The 13,984-nt window shown below is 43.3% G+C and overlaps 1 protein-coding gene across 1 annotated transcript in view; it reads right to left on the bottom strand.

Moving 5' to 3' along the window:
• sycp2l (synaptonemal complex protein 2-like) overlaps positions 1–13,984 on the bottom strand; it is a 171,168-nt gene that overhangs the window by 47,112 nt on the left and 110,072 nt on the right. The window lies entirely within an intron of this gene.

Here is a 13,984-nt window from a genome sequence, read left to right as displayed (position 1 = left end):
ACCTCACGGGCAAGATTTGTACACAGAGGATGGTGCGTGTATGGAATGGGCTGCCAGAGGAAGTGGAGGAGGCCGGTACAATTACAACATTGAAAAGGAACATGAATTGAGAGGTTTAGAAGGATGTTGGCCAAGTGCTGACAAATGGGACTAGATTAGGTAAGGCAAACTGGTTGGCATCGATGAGTTGGACTGAAGGGTCTGTTTCCAAGTTGTACATCTCTATGACTCTGTCTGCTAACTTACTAAAATCAGACCACATACATTCTTCTCTCAAATCACTCATATCTTACAAACCAGAGGGGTCCCAGCACTGATCCCTGTAGAATATCACTGGTCACAGATCTCCAGTCATACAATACCCTTCCACTGCTACTCTCTATGACTAAGCCAATTCTGCATGCATCTTACTAGTTCAAAAGGGATCCCTTGTGTCTTCATATTTTATATCAGCCTGTCTATAGACAACTTTTACTGCCCTGCTCTCATCAATTATCTTTGTCACTTCCTCAAAAAACTCTATCTTGATGCTTTTAAAACACCCAATACCACCTCCTCCAGTTATCCAAACCCCTGGCACTAAGTATGCCCCAGTCAATCGCTCACTACAACAATCCTATTGATTGTACATTTTTCCATAATCTGTCCAGATAGCTAGTCTTTACAGGGCACTTATCTTTAAGCAGCAGCAGCTAGCAGCTTTGGAAACGGATGATGGTGCTAATACCACAGACGAATACAGTCAGACGCAAGCTTCTTGTACCACAAACAGCTTATGGTACAAGGTAGGGAGGAAGAAGAAAGGAAGAGTAATAGTGACAGGGGAGAAGTCAGGCATTCCTGTGGATGAACTCATCACTCCAGGAGGATGGTCATTACTTCCTTGACGATGGGTCAGGGATGTCACTGAATGGCTTCAGGGCATCCTGAAAGGGGAGGGTGTTGAGTTTGAGGTCGTAACACATGGTACCAATGATATAGGCAAAAAGTGAGGAATGAGTGTCAAAAAGTGTGGCATTGGAAAAGCACAGCGGTTCAGGCAACATCTGAGGAGGAGATTTGACATTTGGATATGATAAAGGGCTATGCCTAAAATATCAACTCTCCTGCTCCTCAGATGCTGCCTGAACCGCTGTGCTTTTCCAGCACCGCACTTTGAGTCACTTCTCCAGCATCTGCAGTCCTCACTTTCTCCCAAAATGAGAAACTAGATATCGTATCAGGTGTGTTCAAGAGGGTTTCCTTACTCAGTATGTGGACAGGCTGAAGAGGGGAGAGGCCATTTTGGATTTGGTGCTCAGCAATGAGCCAGGATAGGTGTCAGATCTCGCAGTGGGAAAACACTTTGGTGACAGTGACCATGACTGCCTCTCTCACTTACCATATCCTTAGAGAGAAAAAGGAGCAGTTACCGAGGGAAGATATTTAATTGGGGAAAAGGAAGTTATGACGCTATCAGACAGGAGTTGCAAAGTACAAATTGGGAGCAATTATTCCACAGAAAGGGCACAGCAGACATGTGGAGACTGTTTAAGGAGCAGTTGTGAGTGATGCACAAATTTGTTCCTCTGAGGCAGGTAAGAAGGGGTAAGATTAAGGAGCTTTGGATGACAAGAACAGAGGAACTTTTCATCAAAAGGAAGGCGGCAGCTTACATAAGGTGGAGGAAGCAAGGATCTAGCACAGCTTTAGAGGCTTATGAGAAAGGAGCTCAGAAATGGATTGGTGAGACCCAGGATGGGGGCACGAAAAAGGTTTAGCAGGAATGATTAGGTAGAACCCAAAGGCATTTTTACTTACATGTGAGGAATGATCAGGGAGAAGGTAGGCCGGTCAGGGATAGTGTAGGGAACTTGTGCGTGAAGTCGGAGTAGATAGGAGAAGCCCTAAATGAGATTTTTGCTTCAGTTTTCACTAAGGAAAGGGACCTTACTGTGAATTAGAAATTTGAGGAGCTGGGAAACAGGCTTGAACAGATCAAGATTGATGAAGTTGACGTGCTGGAAATGTTGGCAAACATTAAGATTGATAAGTCCCCAGGGCCAGACCAGATTTATCCCAGGCTGCTCCGGGAAGCAAGAAAGTAGGTTGCTAACCCGCTGGTGAAGATCTTTGCTTCCTCACTCTCCACGGGAGTTGTACCAGAGGATTGGAAAGAGACGAATGTTGTTCCTCTTTTCAAGAAGGGGAATAGGGAAATCCCTGGCAATTGTGGACTGTCAGTCTTACGTCTGAGGTCAACAAAGTTTTGGAAAGAATTCTGAGGGATAGGATTTATGACAATTTGGAAAAAGCATAGTGTGATTAAAGGCAGTCAGCATGGCTTTGAGGGGGTCCGGTCGTGCCTCACAAATGTTATTGAGTTCTTTGACGGGGTGACGAGACAGATCGATGAAGGTCAAGCTGTGGGATGTATGTGGACTTCAGCATTTGATAATGTTTCCAATGGTAGGCTCATTCATTTAGTCAGGAGGTATGGGATACAGGTTGTTGATGGAAAGTATTCTGCCTGGAGGTCAGTGGTGAGTGGAGTCCCACAGGGCTCTGTTCTTGGGCCTCTGCTCTTTGTAGGTTTTATAAATTATTTGGATGAGGAGGTTGAGGGGTGGGTTAGTAAATTTGCAGATGACACGAAGTTTGGAGGTGCCATTGATAGTATCGAGGGCTATTGCAAGCTGAGCGCAACATAGACAGGATGCAGAGCTGGGCTGAGAACTCAGCTTGAGTCAACCTGGATAAATGCGAAGTGATGCATTTTGGATGGTTGAACTTAAGTGCTGAATAAAGGATCAAAGACAGGATTCTTGGCAGTGTGGAAGAAAAGAGGATCTTGGTGTTCAAGTCGATAGGGTTGTTAAGAAAGCATATGGTGTTATGGCTTTCATTAACAGGTGGATCAAGTTTAAGAGCTGTGAGGTTTTGCTGCAGCTCTACAAGACCCTGGTGAGACCACATTTGGAATATTGTGTCCAATTCTGGTCGCCCTATTATAGAAAAGATATGGAGGCTTTAGAGAGAGTGCAAAGAATGTTTATCAGGATGCTGCCTGGACTGGAGGGCTTGCCTTACGAAGAGAGGTTGACTGAGCTTGGACTTATCTCTCTGGAGAGGAGGAGAAAGAGAAGTGACTTGTTCAAGGTATACAAGGTAACGAGAGGCATGGATAGAGTCAATAGCCAGAGACTTTTCCCCAGGGCAGGACTAACTGGGGAAAGGAGGAAGGTATAGAGGAGACATCAGAGGTAGGTTCTTTATGCAGAGTGTTGTGAATGCATGGAATGCATTGCCAACGGTGGTGGTGGAAGCAGAGTCATTCGAGACATTTAAGTAACTGCTGGACATGCACATGGACAGCAGTGAATTGAGGGGTGTGTCGGTTAGGTCTTCTTATTTTAGATTAGCAATAATCCTCGGCACAACATCATGGGCCGAAGGGCCTGTTCCATGCTGTACTTTTCTATGTTCTAATTCTGGGACCTAGGCTGTATATTAAAAAAAAAGGACCTCAAGCGTCAATCTCAGAATAACTCCTGATACCATATGCTAGCGAGCTTAGAGATAGGAAAATAGGACAGATGAATGTGTGGCTCAAGATTTGGCGCAAGGTGGTGGGGGGGGGGGGGCTTAAGATTCCTGGATTACTGGGATCCTTTTTGGGGAAGGCAGGAAACGTGTGAACAGAATGGTCTGCACCTGAACCACATTGGGACCAACATCCTCACAGGTAGGTTTGCTAGTGCTGTTGCGAAGAGTTTAAACCAGTCTGGCAGTGGGAGGAGACAGTATATCTATAAAACAGAGACATATCGTGCTACTGTAAAGAAAGCACCTTGGATTCAGCTATGTTGAGTGAGTAAATCAAGGTCAGACGGTGTGTAATTAATACTAGGAATATAATAGGTAAGACTGATGAGTTAATGCCATGGATTGACAAAGTATGATTAGATTAGATTACATTAGAGTGTGGAAACAGGCCCTTAGGCCCAACAAGTCCACACCGACCCGCCGAAGCGTAACCCACCCATACCCCTACATTTACCCCTTCACCTAACACTACGGGCAATTTAGCATGGCCAATTCACCTGACCTGCACATCTTTGGACTGTGGGAGGAGGAAACCCATGCAGACACGGGGAGAACGTGCAAACTCCACACGGTCAGTCAGTCGCCTGAGGCGGGAATTGAACCCGGGTCTCTGGCGCTGTGAGGCCACTGTGCCGCCCAGTTGTTGCCATCACAGAAACATGGCTGAGGCACCTCAACAATCTGGGATATTAGAATCTTTAGGTGAGACAGAAGAATGGTGTTTAGCACTATTAATTGAGAGTCAATTACTGCAATAAGTGGAGATAATCTCTTGGAAGGGTCCTTAAACTGTTCAGCCACTTAACTGGGAGTGTAATATAGAATCTCCAAAGAATCAGTGAGAAATTGGGATGATCATAGTGTTAAGGTTTTAGAGGGGGCAGATTTCTTGAAAGTATCCAGAGGAATGCTTTTGATACACTGAAGATCCAACAAGGGATGGTGCAGTGCTGGATCTGGTTCTGAAAAAAAATGCTGGACAAGTGTTCAATGTGGCAGTGGGGGAATGTTTTAGCGATAGCTACCACAACATGGTTCAAATGTGTTCTAGCAAGATGGCCTACGATAGGCGACTTTGGATTTGGGGAAGGCAGAGGTTATTAAAATAAAGCAGGATCTGGCCACAGTTGTCTCAGAACAGCTCCTTACAAGTGGATTAGTGGGGGACTTTCAAAAAGAATCTGGGGAGAACATAGGTCCAACATTTACTCTTTAGAAGAGAAATGTAGGAGTAATAAGTTCAGGGAAGCCTGGATGACTAGGATTATTCAGGGCTGAATGTGGAAGAGAAAGACTTTTAGCAAGTCCAAAGGGAGCAATTCAGCTGCAGCGGAAAGTGCAGGAGGAAACTGAAGAAAACAATGAGAAGAGCAAAAAGGGGGCATGAGAAAAGACCGCGAACAGGATTAGGGAGAATCTGAAGACATTTTGTAAGTACATTTAAAGGGAAGAGGTTAACCAGGGAAAGAGTAGGGCCCATTAGTGACTAAGGAAGCAACCTGCATGTGAAACTGCAGGATGTTGGAAGAATGTTAAATGAACACTCCACTTTGATCTTCAGGCGGATAAAGGAGAATGTAGGAACAGAATTCAAGACAAGGGACAGTGAGGAACTTGCACAGTTTGATACAGGAAATGGGGAGGAAGTGAAGGCTCTGTCCCCTGAGACAAATCCCCTGGGCCGGATTAATTACATCCGAGACTGCTGTTGGAGGCAAGGCAGGAAATTGCAGAGGTTCTGATAAAAATTTTGAATTCCTCTCTGGCCATGGAGTAAGTGCCAGAGGACTGGAGGATGGCTGATGTGGTTCCAATTTTCAAGTAGGATGGTAGAGATGAACCAGAAAATTACAGATCAGTGAGTCTCACATCAGTGTTTGGAAAACTATTGTAGAAAATTCTGAACGAGTGAATTAATACCCACTTGGAAAGGCATGGGTTAATTAGAGATAGCATGGAGGGATGTCATACCTAACAAATTTGTTAGGGATTTTAAAAAATATGTGGGGAGGGAAATTCAGTTGATGTTATTTATATGGAATTTTAAAAAGCCTTTGACAAGGTCCCACATGGCAGACTGATTGAGAAGTTTAAAGCACATGGAATTCAAGGAAATATGGCGCAGTGGACCAGAAACTGGTTTTGTAATAAGACACAAAGGGTAGTGGTAGAAAGCTGTTCCAGGCCCGTTTCCAGCAGTGTACCACAAGGATCAGTGCGGGGACCATTCTTATTACTTACATAAATGTTAGCGATAAACATGTGGGGGGATTGTTAAGTAAACTTGCAGATGTAATCAAAATTGGTTGAGTGGCTAATAGTGAAGATGGTTGTAAGTTACAGGAAAATACAGCTGGGTTTGTCAGATGAGCAGATCAGTGGCAGATGCTATTTAATCCTGATAAGTGCAAGGCCTTGCACTTTGAAAGACACAAGATAAGAGAATATTTTTAAAATGGCAGAACACTGAGTAACCAGGGAAAGTAATGCAACTAATCAGTAATGTAAATCCCCTACCTCTTAAATTTCTTTCCATCACACATGAAACAATTAATTTCTGGAACGTTAAGCGGTCAGTCTTGCTAGAGCAAAGGCTGAGGGGTGAGCTGACAAAATTCTATAAAATTATTAGAGGCATGAAGAGGGTAGATAGTCAGACTTTTTCCCAGGGTGGAAATGTCAAATACTAGGACGCATAGATTTAAAGTGAGAGGGAAAAGTTCAAAGGAGATTTGCGAGGCAAATTTTTTTTTAGAAACACAGGGAATGGCAAGTGCCTGGAATATGCTGCTGAGGAAGGTAGTTGAAGCAGATATGATTGCAATGTTTAAGAGGAATTTAGGCAGACACACAGTCAAGGAATAGTGTGATACAGACCATGCACATGAAGATGAGCTTAGTTTAGAATGGCATCATGGTCAGGAGAGAGGAGCTGTTGTTGTGCTGTATTGTTCTATGTTCTAAGCCAGGCAGTCAAAGAGAAACATGCAGGTAGTGCAAGAGACTCCTGTAATCCCGCTCACAAATCAATTTCCCATTATGCAAACAGAGGGCAGCACAGGTTCCTCAAGGGAATGCATTAGAGCAGCATTTGTGTCACCATGTGTTTTCAGGATGCAAAAACAGAAGTTGCAGGAAAAGCTCAACAGGTCTGACAGCATCAGTGAAGAGAAATCAGCATTAATGTTTTGGAACATTTGACCCTTGCTCAGAATTGTCACCAAGGTGGTTGATTTCCTCCCTGGTGCCAGGGTCAAAGATGTCACAGGGCAGCCAAAGACCATTCTTCCTAGGGAGGGTGAGCAGCCAGGGGTCATGGTCCACACTGGTACCAGTGTTTAAGCAGAAAGGGATTCTGGGACTGTGATCAAAGATTAGGGAGCTAGGTACCAATTTAGCAAGTAGGACCTCAAATATAGCAATCTCCAGATTACTCCAGTTCCATGTGAAAAATATTACAGAAATAGGAGGATAAAGCAGTGAATGTGTAGCTGGGATGATGATGCAGGAGGGAGGGCTTTCGACTCTAGTTACAGATTACTTACTTACAGTGTGGAAACAGGCCCTTCAGCCCAACAAGTCCCCACCGACCCGCCGAAGCGTAACCCACCCATACCCCTACATTTACCCCTTCACCTAACACTACGGGCAATTTAGCATGGCCAATTCACCTAACCTGCACATTTTTGGACTGTGGGAGGAAACCAGAGCACCCAGAGGAAACCCACACTGACATAGGGAGAATGTGCAAACTCCACACAGTCAGTCGCCTGAGGCAGGAAATGAACCTGGGTCTCTGGCGCCGTGAGGTAGCAGTGCTAACCACTGTGCCACCGTGCTGTCCACTCTTTGGACATGGGAATGGCTCTGGCAAGACAGCACCTATACAAGCTGGATAGGTTGCATCAGAACTGAGCTTCTTACAGATTGTGTTGCAAGTGGTTTTGGGAAGGCTTTAAGTTAACTTGGCAGGAACCAAGACAGAATAGTAGATTAAGACCAGAGCTTACAACTATTATGACACAGCTGAAACTATCATAGATAACACTAAATTAACAGATGAAGTCAGAGTAAGGGAGGAAGAAAAAGTCCCAAACAGAGCTAACGTGTATGTATGTAAACATGGTAGGAGAGATACAGACAAGGTGCTGGAGAGTGGAGTAATGATGTTGTGGCAGTGATGGAGACCTGGCTCAAGGAAAGATCACTGGCTGTTAAATATTTGTGGCTATAAGTTGTTCAGAAAAAGGATGGAAAGGTGGAGGGGTAGCAGTATTGGTTACAGAGGGCATTGCATTACTGGAGAAGGAAGATGGCTCAGTGTTCAAGTGAGGATCTAAAATTTGAATTTAGGCTGTTGTCAGAAGCAACAAGTACATGTAGACTTTTATTAACCACAAAATGGCTTTTAAATTTAAAATAACACAACAAAATGGCTGAAAGTAATGATTTGACTGAACTTGTACTGCTGCTTTGCTGAGTTAAGCTAACTAGAAGATAAGAGAATACAATGGATTTTTCATAATATGAATTATAAGACAATGATTTGGTATTGAACTAACCTTGAACTAGCAAACATGGGGTGATTCTGCGCGTATAGCAATCTGTTTCCCAGGAAATATCATTGGATTAACCTGCTGTAAATCATGTGATTGGTCTTTTCTTGTAATTAAGGCTGTAGTCTATCTTAAAAAACATAAATAATGTGTAATTTTCGAATGTAATTGCACCATTTCTCCACGGAACACAGAGGCTTTTAACCCCCGTGTTGCTGGTGGAATCTGCGCCAGGCTGCCTTAATGTATTAAACTGGTAACCTTGTTTAAAACAGACTGTACTCCTAACTATTCTTTTGACCGATCTTGAACCGGGGAGGGGGGGGGGGGCCTTCGGGGTGTCCAGATCTTCACAACGACAGTCAATCTGGCTAGAACTGTGGAAGAATGAGAGTGCAATTACATTGCTTGGTGTAGTCCATAGCCCAAAAACACATGGTAAAAACGTAGAAAGTCAAATCTGCAGGGAGATTACAGAGAAATGCAAACATTATAGAAATAGTTCTAATGGTTACCCAAATATACACTGGGATAGTGTAAGGGTTCTGAACAATGGTCCACCTACAAAGAGGTGTCTTAGATACATCCAAGATATGCGCTTGAATGGGAAAGGTTGAATGAACAAATGTGATTTTATCTGGGAGACAAAGGAGGTAGAAATTAACACAACAAAGAAAAAGTGTGCTTGTGACAACAGCGAGGTAATAAAACAATGGAGAATCAACTGGAATACCAAAGGTTTGGGGGAAGATGGTAAAGCAAGGAGGAGGAACAAAGAGTAAAAAAACTACCAATAAACACAAGGGAAAATCTCAGTCTTCTTGAAGCAGGAGTAGGTCGAGGCCACAAGGAAGATGCATGTAGGCAGACGGCACAGCTCGGGTGTTAAACAAATACTTTGCATATATTTTTACAAAAAAGGATGCCACTCCGGCGATGGTGTCACTACAAGGGTACAAATAAAATAAGGAAGTAGTTGTGTAAAAACTGTTGGCATTTGAAAAAGCAACAGGACCAGCTAAGATGTATCCAAGAGTTTTGAAGGAAGTGCGGGCAGAAACTGTGGAAGCACTGACCATTATCTTTAAGTCTTCCTTGCAGGAGCTGCCAGAAGACTGGAGATTTGAAAACATGAAGGTCTTGCTCAAAAAGGGCTGAGAGAATAAATTTAGCAATTTCAGACAGCCAGTTCATTTAGTGTAAAGAGAGGGAATTTTTTTGAAACAATTAACTGAGACAGAATAAATTATCACAAAGGAAAAGCTGGGCTGATTAGGAAGAGTCAGCACAGTTTTTAAAAAGAAAATCGTATCTAACTAACTTAGATCATGAGATATAGGAGCAGAATTAGGCAACTGAGTCTACTCCACCATTTCATCATTGCGGATACTTTTCTCAACCCCAATCACCCCTTAAGCCTTGATCCCCTTATCAATCATGAACAAATCTGTGTTTTATAAACCCAATAACTTGGTCTCCTTAGCCGACTACAGGAGTTCCACAGATTCACCGCCCTCTGGCTAAAGAAATTTCTCCTCATCTCAGTTCACCAGGGATTGATGAAATTAGCAGACATATAATTGAGTATGTCTCGGATAGAAAAGGGACATGCATGCTCAGAGAGGGTGTGACTGGTGACCAGGTGGAGTCCAATGCTGATGGCATCCAGCACAAACTGTTCCCAGCCATAAGCGTCCCTGGAATCTTTCCTTCCTGACCAAGTAAACCTTATGATCATATGCTTTAACAGACCCTTTCTTAAATAAAGATGAGGTGACAGTAACACATATTAAGGCCTGATTCAGCTTCCAGGTGATTGACTGATAACTGTCCCATAGTCAACCAAGTCAGCTACTTGATTAAAGAAGATTATAGAGTCTAGTGAAAAGGTTAAAATTTATAATGGCCAAAGAAAAGATTCACGCGTTCTATGCCTGCATTGTGTCCAAATTCCTCACACTAAATATTCACTTGGGCTAGGTCTCACTCTGCACGTGATCTCCCTTTCCTGATGGTGTGAAACTTACTGAACTTGAATTTTCTTTAGAAAATGTAACAAAAAGAATTGATGCCAGCAATGCTGTTGACGCAGTAAACATAATTTCTAGGTGGTGTTTGATACAGTGCCACACAGGCTTGAGAGGAAATTTATAAGACATTGTATAAAAGGGAGAGTAGCAATGTGAAAAATAAAATAGAGTGATAGGCAACAGAAGGCTTGAAGGCAGAAAATAACCAAGGATTATTAAGGAACTAGCAAAGTTGTTACAGGGAACACAGAGTTGCAGAGTGTGGTGCTGGAAAAGCACAGCAGGTCAGGCAGCATCTGAGCAGGAAAATTGATATTTCCGGCAAAAGCCCTTCATCAGGATTCCTGTATATGTCTCTGCAGTACACCTAACCCTGAAAGATCTTCACCTACCACGAAAAAGCACCTTGCTTCTGTATGCTGATGATGTATTAATGGCCTCTGATTCACCTGCTGCTTGGATATATGACACTGTTGTGTCTGATTGAGCAACTGTCAGCTCAGCATTTTATGCACTATATAAGCCCTCGTATTCTGCAAGGCTTTGGAGAAACACCGGTTCCAGGGTTGAGAAACTTCAACTGAGGATAGATTGAAGAAGTTGGGACTGTTCTCTTTGGAGACAAGGCAGAGAGGAGATTTGATGGAGGTTTTTAAAATCATAGACATGCTAGATAACGTAGGTAGGGAGAAGCTGTTCCCGCTCATAAGAAAAGAACAACAGTACATAGAAATAAGTGCTGTGCAACAGTGATTGAAAATAACACTCTTCTCTCAGTGTATTGTTAGAGAATGGAATGATGTTTAGCAATATTGTGGAGGCAGGTTTAATGGAAACATTCTGGATGTTTATTGGATAGAAATGGTGTGCAGGGGTGTGGGTAAATTAGCATTAGGAGATTAGCATTAAGCAATAGAATGACTGCAGGCATAATGAGCTCAATGGCCTCTGTGATTTTTGAACTCTAAAACAGTGTCTCCTACACTACCTTACCAGCCAGGCAAGAATGCTGTCCCTCTGTGACATCCTTGACCATGGCATAAAGAAGGTAACGTACCATCCTGGAATCATCTTGACAGCTATAGAAACACCAGCCTGTTCCCCAACTAACAAATTCCCTGTCACTATTGCTCTTCCATTCTTCTTCCTACCCCCCTGTGTAGGTGAGCTGTGTTCAGTTTCACAAATGTAGCTCTGACTGCACTCCCCTGAGCAACCACCACCCTCAGCAGCTTCTAAAGTGGAAAATCGATTTGTGAAAAGGATGACAGGGGACTGCGGCACTACCTGCCTGTTTAAGATTGCCCAGTGATCGCCCATTGCCTGCCTTTCTCCAGGCTCATAAGTTGTGATATGACCAATGTCTCTCCAGTCATGGTTCAATCTCTGAAATTCAGAGGTGAAGTTTCCACAGCTGGAAACATTTCCTGTATATGTCGTTGAAAAGGATCCAAATCTTCCCCCATATTACAGTCGACTGACCCGAGCAGCCATGTCTGAAACTTAGATAACTTAATTATCAACATTATACCCCATCTGCCAAATATTTGCCTACTCATTCACTTTATTTCTACACATCTGTAACTTCCTTTTGTCTTCTTCACAACATACTTTCCTATTTATTTTGGCAGAGTTTGCAAATTTAGGTACCATGCCCTCATCGTCACGGGTGTAAATTATCAGGTGAGGCCCCAACACAAACGTCTGCAGAGGAACCAATGGTCAGATCCTGTAAATCAGACATTTATACGTATACTGCTTTCAGCTCTAAAATCTTCCATCCATGTTACCCATACTATGAGCTTTTGTTTTCTGCAATGATCCTTAAAATGGCACCTTGTCAAATGCCTTCTGGCGACCTAAGCACAACAAATCTATAGGCTCATCTTTACCCACATCATGCCACTCATTCAAAGCATTCTAATAAATTTATTAAACATTTTTGTAGAAACAAAACTATGCTGACTCTTCAATTATTGCTGTACATGCAACAAATGGCAATGTGACCTCTAACGATCAATTCTAACACCTTCCCCATGACAGGTTTACATTAGATTATTAGATTTTTTTAGATTAGATTACATTACAGTGTAGAAACAGGCGCTTCGGCCCAACAAGTCCACACCGCCCCGCCGAAGCGCAACCCACCCATACCCCTACATTTACCCCTATACCTAACACTACGGGCAATTTAGCATGACCAATTCACCTGACCTGCACATCTTTGGACTGTGGGAGGAAACCGGAGCACCCGGAGGAAACCCACACAGACACGGGGAGAACGTGCAAACTCCACACAGTCAGTCGCCTGAGGCGGAAATTGAACCCGGGTCTCTGGCGCTGTGAGGCAGCAGTGCTAACCACTGTATCAAGCTAATGGCTTACTTTGTTTTGAGCTTCCCATCTTTACTAATTTTCAGTCTAATAGACCTCTTTCTGAATCAAGGGTATTTTGGATACACCACCTTATATCATTAACCACCATTTTTACGTCCCTTGGATAAAGTCCATCTGAACCATAAGGTTCAGCATCACTTCTGTTGGGATTGTAATTTCACCAAGTTCACCTTTCTCTTCCAAGTCCTGATTTACACCTTTTTACTGAAATGTTTTTGTATTCTCTATAGAAGAAACTCGATAACCTCTCTATAGATCCAACATTCACTTGATTTACTCTTTGCCTCTTTAAGAAACTCCAGGTTTTATATTCCTAGTTAGCATCCTCTCAGGCTTTATTTGTCCTGACTTCCTTTTAGACATTAGATTAGATTACTTACAGTGTGGAAACAGGCCCTTCGGCCCAACAAGTCCATACCGACCCGCCGAAGCGCAACCCACCCATACCCCTACATTTGCCCCTTTAACCTAACACTACGGGCAATTTAGCATGGCCAATTCACCTGACCCGCGCATTTTTTGGACATTCTTGACTGTTCTGTATATTCTGCCCAATGAACTGATCTGCCGCTCACTTTTGCGCAGCAATGTGCCTATCTAAATGCTTCTTAAACTTTGTCGTTGTACCTGCCTCATCCACCTCCCCTAACGCAGCATTCCAGGTACTGACCACCCTCTACAAAAGAAACCCTCTTCCTCACCTTAAACTTATATCTCCGTCAAATTTATTCATGTCGTTCATTCGTTTTATATACTTCTATCAGATCAGCCCTCGGCCTCTGATGCTCTAGCAAAAGCAATCCAAGTCTATCCAACCTTTTCTTATAGCTAATGCTCTCCAATCCAGGAAACATCCAGTGAAATGTGTTTGCATATAGAAAGGGTTTGGAGGGGTACGGGCCAGGTGCTGGCAGGTGGTACTAAATTGGGTTGGGATATCTTGTCGGCATGGACAGGTTGGACTTAAGGGTCTGTTTCCATGCTGTACATCTCTATGACTCCAAAGACTCCACATCCTTCCTATGGTGGGGTGACCAGAACTGCACACAATACTCCAAACTAAAGGTTTGTACAACTACAACACAACTTGCCAACTTTTATATTCAATGCCCCAAATGTTGAAAGCAAGCATGCCATACTTAATTTTTACTACCTTAAAAACCAGTTGCCCTCCTACATCAAGGACCCTAATTTCTCCTTCACCTCCTCCTCACCCCACCCCCACCCCCATGATCAATAATATCCAGAATCACATCTCCTCCTTTTCCTGCACCTCTTCCCTCGAACCCCATTCCCAAGCACAAGGATAGAGTCCCCCAGTCCTCGCATTGCACCCCACAAATTTCCAAATCAAGCACATCATCCTCCACTAGTTTCACCACCTACAGTCAGATCCCACTACCAAAAATATATTTC

This window comes from Chiloscyllium plagiosum, unplaced genomic scaffold, assembly GCF_037043375.1.
Source record: "Chiloscyllium plagiosum isolate Xiang-an unplaced genomic scaffold, Cpla_swu_hap1 HiC_scaffold_34, whole genome shotgun sequence".
NCBI classification, from domain to species: Eukaryota; Metazoa; Chordata; class Chondrichthyes; order Orectolobiformes; family Hemiscylliidae; genus Chiloscyllium; species Chiloscyllium plagiosum.
This window is presented reverse-complemented; position numbering and strand designations above follow the sequence as displayed.